This window comes from Cebus imitator, unplaced genomic scaffold (assembly GCF_001604975.1).
Source record: "Cebus imitator isolate Cc_AM_T3 unplaced genomic scaffold, Cebus_imitator-1.0 Scaffold178, whole genome shotgun sequence".
NCBI lineage: Eukaryota > Metazoa > Chordata > Mammalia > Primates > Cebidae > Cebus > Cebus imitator.
In genome coordinates, this window is record NW_016107493.1 from 1643806 (window position 1) to 1656100 (window position 12295).

Here is a 12295-nt window from a genome sequence, read left to right on the forward strand (position 1 = left end):
AATTTGGAGGAGAAATATAAACAACCAGCACTATGTCCAGTAAGAGCCATGAAGACTAACTGAATTAAATAGGATGTTTTCTTGAGTAGCATACACCACTAGCTGCCTCCAATATCTATTCTCCTCTTCTTTGGTAAGAAAACCATAACTTTAGTTGTACACATGGCTACCCAAAGAAAGACTACACATCTTGGAGTGTCTTGTGACAAGTGTCACATTTCTATGCAACCACTGGAAAAATCACAGTGTTGGCTAACACATACTGAGCTCTCACTAATTGTTAGCTACAATTCTAAGTATTTTACCTGTATTAACTTTTGTGGGGGAGGTGTGGCTTAAATAAGACAGAAATATGCTCCTCACCTAACAGCCTGGTGGGAGGTAGTCCAGACCTGGGATGGCAGGCTTGCTCCACAAGGTTATGCAGGGGCCCAGGCACCTTTCATCTTGTCATTTCATTTTCTGTAGGGTGTTATCATTCTCCTCATACACATACCAATCATTTATATATACTTTTAATCATTATAACAACCCTAGCTAAGAACTATTATTATCCCATCTTATAAAAGGACTAAGGTACAGAAAAAATAAGTAAATTGCTCATGTAATAGAGTCAAATCCAAACCCAGGCCTCTTTGCCACTGCTTCTGCCCACCCATTCCAAGGTCCTGTCACCCCTCACAGTTGCCTCTGCTGAATGAAACTCTTACTGCAATTCATTGCCTCTTTCACTTTTTAACACACATTTTTCATGATATTTAAAATATTTTTAGTAAAATAGGCTGAAAGCTTTCTTTATTTTATTTATGTATTAATTTTCATAGAGACGAGGTCCTCCGATGATCTTGAACACCTGGGCTCAAGCAGTCCTCCCGCCTCAGCTTCCCAGAGTGCTGGGATTATAGGCCTGAGCCACAGCACCCAGCCCTGACAGCTTTCATAAGACAGGTTATATGTATGATTCATCTTTGCATTCTCACACACCTCATGTGGTGCCTAGCAAACAGTACTAGCAAACAAATTTATTTAAATGAATGGATTTACACATGTCTGGGATGCCTGCAATGTGACAAGCTCATTGAAGCCTATGAATGATTGCATCTTCCTCTTTAAACTGTTTTGGTTTTTAATAGAAGAAACTTCAATTTTACCACAGTATTCCCCATTTTAATTGTTAGTTTGAGCTCCTTCTTTCACATCCTCTATTTGACAAATTAGTATCGACGTCTTGCAAAGTCCAATGATTTTTTTAAAAATTTTCTTCTTTTCTATATACAAGTCAAGTCTTCTGGGGTTTTTTATTGGTAGTTTTCTATTGTTCTATTTTAGTACAGACTACATATGTTATTTTAATTTTTACCAAATATATGTATATGTATATATATCTATATATATATATACATATAGATATATATATCGTGTTACAGCTCTTTTAAAATTTGTTCAGCAGGCTTTCCAATTTTTGCCAGAAAGCCCCCTAAAAAATAAAAAATAAAGAAATAAAGAAAAAAATACACATAAATATATTTAAAGATCAGAAGAAATATGTAAATCCTTCTTTTCAGCATATATTGTAAATATTTGGCAGACCATATCACATTTGAAATTCTTGCATGAATTCAATAGCTATTGACCATTATACACCCAGGGAAATCATATTGTTCTATGTGGTTGATTGTTAGAAAGAACCTGAGGAGAGCTTTAACTAAGAGGCCAGGGACATTACTATGCATTTGTCTATTTAACCTTGATTCAAGCAATAAGAGCATTGTGAACATTTCTATGGAAGCTCAACCACCCAACATAAAGCCTAGTAAGATAATAATAAAAATCCTCATCCACCTCCTCAGGCCTCTTAACACCTGCCACCCAGTGAAGATTCCTGTGGTACTCGACTCCCAACTCCCTCCTCACATACTTATTGTTACTTATGACGAGGTCCGTGAATCACTCTAAAGATGCTGTCCACCCTTTAATGTCCTGCACAACCCTAAATTGTGCACAGCTGAGCCATCAGCAGCTAAGGAAGAGATTCAAAGAATAGCTATTCACGGTATAGCCACAAGATACAACGTGGAGACCAAAGGTCATCAAAAGAAAGACTCGAAGAGCAGAATGTTGGAGTGAGGCAGAGGCTTTTGAGAGAAAAGGAAACTGAGTCGGCAGTTTTACCGGGGATTGAGACAAGTGACCCTGTTTACCTACACAGGATGGCTTCCTTTAATTAGTGGTCTCAGCAGGAGGAATTTGTGATGCTAAGGATATCACAAAGGGCAGGTAATATTCTGATACCTGTCTTAAGCACTCTGAAATCCTTGAAGTATCCATCTAGAGAACAATTTTTTTAAATAAAAGGAGAAAGAAAGAAAACCCTGTTAGTTTATCAGACTGACTTTCTAGCTGCCTGAGTTCACCCAGATGCAGTTTAAGTATATGTAGAATGTATTTTACCACATCTACTTTGCTTCTACTTTTAATTCCACCCAATATTAAATGTCTGAGGAACACAAAGTAGTTGTTTAATGATAATGGTATTAGAATTACACTCTTTCTTCAAAATACGTATGTGCCAAGTCAAAGCCTGAATGTAAGTTAAGCATATGCCTAAATTTGTATGACTTTACATGCAGTCCACTAAACATATAACTAATAATTTTAGTGACAAAAATAGAAATCTCTTATTTTTATCACATTTTACAGTTTACAAAGCACTTTGAGTAGATGGTGAGTTTCATTTATGAAACAATATTTGAAGGAATTTCACAAAATTTTACAATGATTACATCTGATTAGAAAAACACAAGCTTCTTATAGAAATAACTTGGAAAAATTTAAAGATAACTAAGAGCACTTTAACATCCCCTACACACACACACACACACACACACACACACAGAAACCTATAAAAATTTTTGCTAAATTTCTTTTCAGGCATATGCTCTATAATTTATTTATACCCTACATTGTTCCAGAAAGGATTTAAAGTGGTTTACAGTGAAATACGGTTATAGCAAAATAAATGAAAACTCTTGAGAATTTAAAAGAAAATAACAAGGATAGAAAAGGAGACTAAAATAAGACTAATTTTTTGAAAATCAAAAGGCAGACGATGACAATGTTCATGCCTGCCACCAGCCTATCATGCTTTTAGCAATTAACACAAAGCAGTAAGATTGCTCAGTTACACAATTTACTTAAGTGGCCATTGGGGAAGGGCGACAAAGAAACAAATTTCTCAAACAAAGCACAGCTCTTCCTTATGTTCCTTATATTTTTTTCAGATGGTCTTTATAAAAATGCAATGAAGGACATCTACCAATCTTATGGTAGATTTGACCATGAGATTCAAAAAGCTGTTTCTTACAGGGCCCTCCAATACAGGATAATAAGATTCTTCCATTATGTCTATTCCACACATACACACACAAACTATATTTAAAGTCATGTACCACATAAGATGTTTGGTCAATGACAGACTGCATATATGATGATGGTCCCATAAGATTATAATATTTTTACTGTAGTTTTTCTATGTTTAGATATACAAATACTTACCATTGTGTTATATTGGCCTGCAGTATTTAGCATAGTCCCATGCTATACAAGACTGTAGCCTAGGAACAACAGGATACATCATATAGCCAAGACGTGTAGTAGGCTACACCACCTAGGGTTGTGAAAGTACACTCTGTGATGTTCACATAATGATCAAATCTCATAATGATGCATTTCTCAGAATGTTTCCCATCACTAAGCAATGCATTACTCTTACACATATATCTTTTATTATATCTATTATATTATATAAGTATATAAGATATACATATATAAGGGCAACACACACACTTTGATTACTTAATCAATTATATCGGGCATTTATACTCTAGTTTTTCACTATTTTAACGCTGGGATAAATGTCTTTACATATAACTTTATCTCTGCTTCTTTAGGAATAATTTCTAGAAGCGGAAATGGTAACTAAAAGGTATGAATATGTCTAAGTCTCTTCCCATATTCTGTCAAAAAGAAGAAGCAGAAGAAATAGTTTGTGGTTCTCTTTGGCATATGTTAAAATATTTTCACAAATGTAGAGAATAAATTGTATTTATAAAGTATGGCGTGGTGTTTTTGGTTTGGTTGGTTGGTTTGATTTTTCTAGACTATAAGCTTTGTAAAGGCAAGTATCACACTTCACAGAGCCTAGAACAAGACCTGGTACATAATTGACAGGTAAAATTATTCACTGCATGAATAAATGATTATATGTTTATTTACATCAGCTTTTGTGTATTAACATTTTGGCTCTGCATTGAAATGACGAAGACTTTTGTCCTTGACCAAACTCTAGCTATGTTCCTCTAAATCGTCTTTAAACCAGGCCCAGGCCTTAATCTTGGGCATATAGAAACTACAGACTCTCAACACAAATTATTTGATCCATACTTTTGCCCCAACATTAAAGACTTAAGCAAACACCTATATGGTTTCTAAGAGCTCCAGGATGTATCCCTAGATGATCACAGCCCTCCTTTAAAGTGCCTGCCCCCTTTAAAGAACATGCAATTTACTGCTTGTTCTAGCCAATACTCAAATATAGCAGCCTTTCTTAGAGTATTTACTCAAAAGGGCTTGAAATTGTAAATCTTTCCTCTGTTGCTTTGAGATGTATGTTAATCTATTATTCTAGAGTGCCTTTCTCAAAGACCTAAAAGCCAGTCCTTTAAAATATAGAAGGATAGGAGCTCTGCTTCACAGGCTCTATGGGAGAATAGAATCCTAACTTAAGTAATTCCAGGTAGCAGATGTAGCTGGCCTAATCAGCCTTTATACTAACCAATCTTTTTTAATTTCTCCCTTCTCTGACTCTACTGAGCCCCCTGCTCATCCTCCTCCTTCCCATTCCCTCATTTTTCTGTTAAAACACCCAGTCACCTTCACACAAATAAAAGTTGAGTTCAGTTAACTACAGACCTTCTTCCCTAATGCAATTGTGTATTACTGAATAAGATCTCTCCCTACCACTTTAGCATCCATCTTTCTTTTATTTTTGTTAGAAACTCATCCTTGTCCTCTCTATCATTTCAGGGATTACTGGTGAACCAAATGTTCTAGCAAAACTAATTATATCTTTGCAGATAATTTAATAAGAAGAATGCCAATCAACTGGTGTTTGTATATATGTGCTTAGATTTCTTTTTCTTACATCTCACTGGAAGCTTTAGGCTTATATGGTTATAATTTGAATAACATGTTAAATAACTGTCTCCAAATATAAAATCCCATGGGCCATTAAAAGCTGTAACATCTTTTAGCACGTGCCTAAAACTTTACTATCAGTCTCATAGTTTGTGCCAAAAAATATATTATCTGTTCCAATTGAAAAAGTATCAGACCTTCTGTCAACCTTTTTAATGATTTTCTATTATTGGTCATTGTCTTGTACATCTGTCTCTGTGTTTCAGAAGTTCACAGGTAAATAGTAACGATGGCTACCATTGGAGGGTACTGGCAGAGTATCAGGCTTATATAAGATGCTCCAATGCACATCCCCTCAAAACTTAACAATAGCACAGTAAAATTGATACTTCTAAAGATGAGAAAACTGAAGCTCAAAGAGGTTAAACAAATTGCCAAAGATCACAGAGCCCGTAAATAATGGAGCCATGATTTGAACCATCAACTGTTTGACTGCAAAGTCTGTGTTCTTTCGACGATGCTTCACAACCTAGACATAGTCACACATAGATTTTTGGCTCTTTCATATTTCTCATCTTTGATAACTAACATGCAGTCAAAACAAAGTGAATGAGGGGGGAAATTATACTCAGAATAAACATTGTAATTATAAAAGAAATAAAAAGGAAAAGAAGAAAACAGTCAAGCTGTGGCAAAGCAAACTCCAAAGCAACCAAGAGGCTTATAAACCTCTAGTTTTCTTTAAAGGAGCTGTATTTCCTCCCTCTAAAAACTCTGGCTTTGGAATGAAGGTGACATACTGTGGGAAGACCAAGGAAATTAAACTTTTTTCATCTTATTGATTCCTATTTCTTTCATTCCATCTGTTTCCTTGGCATGGTGAAGGGGGTGACGATCGACGCAGAGTAAGCCGGCTCTGTCAGTCAGAAGATAGGAGCTGACAAACCAGACACGGGCTTGGGAAGGCCTTCCATGAGGGAAAGAATCTGTGCCAGATGACAGGACTCACAGAGAGTCTGACAAAATGTTGCAGACAATCAGGAAGCGTCTGATCCAGATTTCATAGATAATAAGCAGGCTCTTTCCTGTGTGCGTGCACATAGATTTGAGTATTTCTGATCAAGTGCCCCATTTTTACACAGAACAGGAAGTACATCACAGAAAAATATCAAATGAAAGAGGACAAGAAGGAGGGTATAAAAAAGGAAAAACAAACAACTAAACTGGTAACGCAGAAAACTTGAGTATATAATATGATGACATGTTAAAAAAATGCTTTAGAAGTTAATAATTCTAATATTTATCACGAGGGTGCAAATACATTGGAATTTCACAAAAACAATTTGCTATAGGTTAGAGGCTCTTAAAAATCATACAGCACTCAGTTGCTCTTCTATCATACAAAGCATATTTTGTGATTTCCAACATTTACGTCATATCCAACATAAACTCTAAAATCGCTGTAAAAAAATGCTGCTTGCATGAGAAAGAATCTGAAGTAGATCACTAGACAGTCTTGTGATTAAACTCTAATAAGGATATAAATTCTGTGTGTCATTAAGAGCTTCATGCAGGAAAGGCTTCTACTCTGGCAGAGAAAAGGCTAAAATGAAAGGAAGCTCATTTTGTTGGGAGCCAAAAGACCCATATATGGTGAGGCTGGAAAGTGAATCAGTTTTACCATTTCATTGGCCCCACCACCAAGTTAAGCTACTATCACCGACAAAAGGCATAATGTTATCTCTTTGCTTGCTCTCTCCTGGACTGGAAAGCTCCCATCAAAACAGACAAGAAATGTCAAAAACTGAACAGGGCTGATTTATAAACCTCACATGGGAACACTTTGGTTGTGAAATCCTCCTGAACACTATTATGTGCTGAATTGTGTCCCTCAAAAAAAGATACTAGAGTCCTAACTCCCAGTACTTCAGAATGTGACTTTATTTGTAGATAGGGCTCTTACAGAGGTCATAAAATTAAAATGAGATCATTAGGGTGGGCCCTAATCCAATGGTGTTCTTATAAAAAGAGACATTTGGACACAGGAAGAGGTATACCCATAGAGGAAATTCCCTGTGATAAAAACGCAAGGAGAACATAGCCATCTATAAGCCAAGGAATGGGGCCTAGAACAGATCTTCCCTCATGATCCTCAGAAGGAACTAACCCCGCCAACACCTTGATTTCAGACTTCTAGCCTCCAAAACTAGGAGACAATAAATTTCTACTGCTTAAGCCACCCAGTTTAACACTCTTTGTTAGAGCAGTGCTAGCAAATCCATACAGATTTGGTAACTGGAAACGATCCATTGCTGTAACAAATACCAAAAAATGTGAAAGTGGCTTTGGAATCAGTAATGGGTAGAAGCTCAAAGTTTTGAGGTACATGATAGGAAAAGCCTGTATTGCCTTAAAGGAGAATGTTGCTGGGAGTATGAATGTTACCGGTGCTTTTTGGTGAGGCCTCAGACAAAAATGATGAATACGTTACTGGAAACTAGAGGAAAGGTGATCCCTCTCATAAAGTGATAAAGAACTTGACCAAATTGTGTTGCGTTGATTAGAAGAGAGAAGTTGTAAGCTATGAACTTTGATATTTCATTGAGGAGATTTCTAGGCAAAGTATTAAAGGTGCAGCATGGGGCCTCCTCGCTGCTTATAGTATAATACAAGAGGGGAGACATAAATTGAAGCAGCAAAAAGGAACTAGAATTTGAGGATCTGGAAAATGCCCAGCCGACTCATATTGAAAGAGTATATTCTGGAGAAAACTTCAAGGGTATAGCTGAACCACTCTTTGCTAAAGACATTAGGCATGTGACTTGTAGACCCAATCAACCATCTCAGCAGAAACAGTGCCAGCTTGGACTGAAGGATACAGAGACAAGACAAGACAAAGGGAGGCTGTCTGACTTCAGGAATTCTGCAGGCAGAAAACAGTCCAATAAAGCTATTTGGCTATGCACATGTGTTAACCCCCAAAAGGGTGACTCCAAAGACAGCTGGAGGAGGTTGGTGGAGCTTCCATTGCCATCACTGGCCCAGAGGATGAGGACACTGTCTTCATTTAACATGGCAAAACTAGTCTCATTGTCATTCTTGGCCTCCTTCTATGGCCTCACTTCCAGTAACCCAAGTTTAAAACTTGTCATCAGTGACTCCTTTCCTTTCATTCATATTCAATTAGGCACCTGTTCCTATCGACTCTTCTATTCTTCACAGACATTTATATCACTGAAGATTGTACTTTCAGTAATAAAAAGCATTCTTAACTAGTTTTATGACATCGTGCTAAGAACTTTATGCAGTTTATGGTTTTTCATCCTCATAACAGTGCAATGCAATAGGTATGCTATTAATATTCATTTCACAGATAGGAAAACTGAAGCTCAAAGAGATACCAAATCACTATATTTGCCCAAATCACATAGTCATGAAGCATCAGAGAAGGGACTTGAACCAGACTGAACTGTCTCTTCTCCTGACCTATATTTTTAAAATCTCATCTCAAAAGTATCTAAGTGTAAGTTACACCTTAGCTCAAAATTTTTCTGACTTCTCATTGCCTGTAGCCAAAATACCTTAATCTGACATTTCACAGTATCTTTACTCATCATGCCACCTGTCAAAATCTTGCCCATCCTAAATGCGCAGTCTCACTATGAAAATTTATCTTTCAAATTTTTATCTGAACATAGGAAAATATTACTTAAAAAAATAGTCTCTCTCCTTGGAAGTTGCTATGGCTTGAATGTTTGTCCTCTCCAAAACTCACGTTAAAATTTAATCCCAATGTGGCAGTATTGATGGGGTTTGTGTTATAAGAAGTGATTGGGTCATGAAGGTTCTGTCCTTCATGACAGATTAATAGATTAATGAATTATCATGGGAGGGGAACTCGTGGCTTTACAAGAAGAGGAAGAAAGATCTGAGCTAGCACATTAGCAAGCTCAGCTCTCTCACCATGTCCTGCATCTCCTCAGGACTCCGTAGAAAGTCTCCACCAGCAAGAAGGCTCTGACCAGATGTGGCCCCTCAAACTTGGACTTCTCAGCCTTCATATTTTTGTAAAAAAAAAAGTTTCTTTATAAATTACCTAGTTTCTGATATTCTAAGCAACAGAAAACAGACACACAAAAGTCTATGATGTGTAATATTCATTCATATCAACTTCAGAATTAACATGTCAACCACTGAGACTGAAATCAGCCTCTTCTTTCAAAACTTCCTCTCCCAGTATTCTCTGCCCACCTGCCAATCATTCACCCACTCTTGAAATCCTGATACTGTCTTTGACTCCTGCTCCTTTTCACGTGTTATCTGCTGCTAAGTCCTATTGTTTGTTCTGCCACTGAAGGGCTCTCAATCTATCCCTTCTTCTCCATTGTCATTATCTCCATCCGCATTTATGCTCCCTGGACTTGAAAGCATAATACAGCTTAAGAGAACTACCACTAGATTAAATTTCCTCCACAAAATAAGCAGAGAGTGACAGGACAGAGGCACTGGGGGAAGAGGAAAGAGACACAGGAGAGAAATTGCCACATCCTCCATGAGAGACCTAGGCCTAAAAGAAAGTGAAGAGAGAGAGAATAAAATCCACATCAAATGGAGTGGAGGGATGGGGAAGAGAGGTGGCGATGGGAAGTGCTGACAGCTTGAAGATGAGGAAATCAAGGAGAGGAGAAACCAGGTAGAAAAAAGATGGTTGGTGTTATGAATCTGATTCTTTTAATTTACCTTTGGGAGACATGGCATTATTTTTTAAATTACACTCTGACTGTTATATACTATGCTTCTTTGACAGAGCTGTTCTCTAAACCAAGGGGAATAGTCTTTTCTAGCCCTGCATTCTCTATAACTCAGCTCTCAATTGTCTACTAAAACTACCTCTTGCTTGGCATGTGATGCTCTGAACCAACAGCCCCAACCCACTCTTCCTCAGCCAGCTTCTCCCACCCATGACAGTGCACCCCCAACAGCTTCCTCCTCCACATGGGTCTTTACCTGTACTCTCCTCCCTCAGAAATTTCCAGCCTCCATCCCTACCTCTCAAAATCCTCTCCATCCGATAGGGTTTGGATGTTTTGTTTCCCCCAAATCTCATGTTAAAACGTGATCCCAGTGTTGGAGCTGGGGCCCAGTAGGAGGTGTTAGGGTCATGGTAGATACCTCACAAATGGCTCAGTGCCATCCCTGCAGTAGTGAATAATAATGAGTACATGAGAGATCTGCATGTTTTAAAGATTCTGGGACCTTCTCCCTCCCTCTCTCTCCCCCTCTTGCTATGTGACATGCTTGCTTCCCCTTCTCTTTCTACCATCATTGGAATCTCCCTGAGACCATAGCCTGAAGCAGATGCCAACACCATGCTTCTTGTACAGCCTACAGAACTGTGAGCCAAAATAAACCTCTTTCCTTTATAAATTACCCAATCTCAGGCATTTCTTTATAACAACACAAACGGACTAACGCACTATCCCTCAGGGTGTAAGGAAAAGGCTACTTCCATGACTCCCTCATCTGGAATTGCTCTTGTTCCCTCCTTTGTGCACAAACAATGCTTTGTGTTTTGTCTTTTTAGTCCTGTTTCTTTTCTAATTCTGCTTGTCCTGAATTGCAATATTAGCCTATCTTAGTTCCTGAATAGAATACACACAGCCTTAAAGGTAAGGACAGGACCATGACTTGTTTATCTTGATGCACATAACCGAGTATCTTACACAAAATAAGTGCCCCACACATATTTGCCAACCGAAGTGGCATTTTATCCCAATGGCTTTTTTATTTTTCTCCTATTAAGCAAGGAGGTAGGTTGTCCACAAGGGTTTTGCGTGGGAAAATTTCTCATGGAAAATTTTAGCCTCTTTGTTATAGATGAAGCATCAATTAAAAAGCACAAAGTGACACAGTCTGAACCTAGAATATGTCCTGGGGCCCAAACCAAAGAAAGAGACAAATTTAAAGTTGTACAAACCAACAGTGGGAGGACCATCTATACTTAGTGACTAGTCTGTCAGAGTAAAAAACCTCAAGTGGGTTGTAAATATAGGGTGGATTCTTTGGGGGATTTTTCTTCTATTTGCTGATTCAGCTCCTACAATCAAGAGATTTTGTTATTCAATTTTACTTAAGGCAGACTAAATCAACTGATTTCATGTTTATTCCTGATTTTTGTTTTTCTTACCTTGACTAAACTCTATAGTTTAGGAAGCTCTTTCAGTTTCAGTGATCAGAAATATGCTTTTATTCTTTTTTTTTTTCCAAAAGCTATTTCTTTGCTTGTAGGCTTCTATGGAAATTCAACTAATTTGTTAAAAAAATGTAATTTTTTTGAATTTTCAGGAATCCACAGGACTCTTGTCTTCTGAAATTCTGGTTGATGATATGGATGCATTTTTTTCCCAGCACTCAATAAGACCCCCTGTGAATACATGGCTGCATAACACGTACAGGATACACTCTTGGTACAAAATGGTTGTTTTGGCATTTTGTATTCCCAAATGTCCTAATGGAACTTTTTATGATTGTCATTTTCCAAACCAAGAAGGATATATTGAAGGTATATCTTTTGAGGACTGCTCATCTCATGAAATCCATTCTACTTAGAGTTTACCTAATTTTGATGACTTTAAATTGGGAAATTAGCAAAACAATAGTGATTAAAGTTTCCTAAGCATTGATTGGGCATTTTTGAGACTTCCTTCTAGAGCTACGTGATATGGTGATTAGACTTTCAGAAGAATAACTGAAAGATTAGACGAAGCAGACCACCACTGCCCCTAACCCACACTAAAGTTGTAGACTGAAAAACGATAGAAAAGAAAAATTGAAAATAAAGGGAAAGGAAGAGTCCTTTGGGGACTTTCATATATTAACTATCAGCAATTTACATTCTCCTTGAACAATTGCTGATTTTCCTACCCTATCTCCATCTCTCTAAATAACAATTTTCCAAACCTAAAACTCTGTTTTTTTTACAATTCATCCCCATTACAGGCACCTATGTATGCATGCTCACATATTCATATACACACAACCACACAGTTTTTCTCAGATTTGCAGAGAGTTCAGAGACAAAGGAGGGGGATGACTTAAA

The 12295-nt window shown here is 37.4% G+C and overlaps 1 non-coding gene across 1 annotated transcript; it reads left to right on the top strand.

Annotated features, from left to right (window-relative positions):
- Positions 1-1416: 1416 nt before the first annotated feature.
- LOC119473705 lies at positions 1417-1478 on the top strand. The gene has a single exon (XR_005202920.1). It is a non-coding gene; the product is annotated as a U7 small nuclear RNA (small nuclear RNA).
- Positions 1479-12295: the final 10817 nt, after the last annotated feature.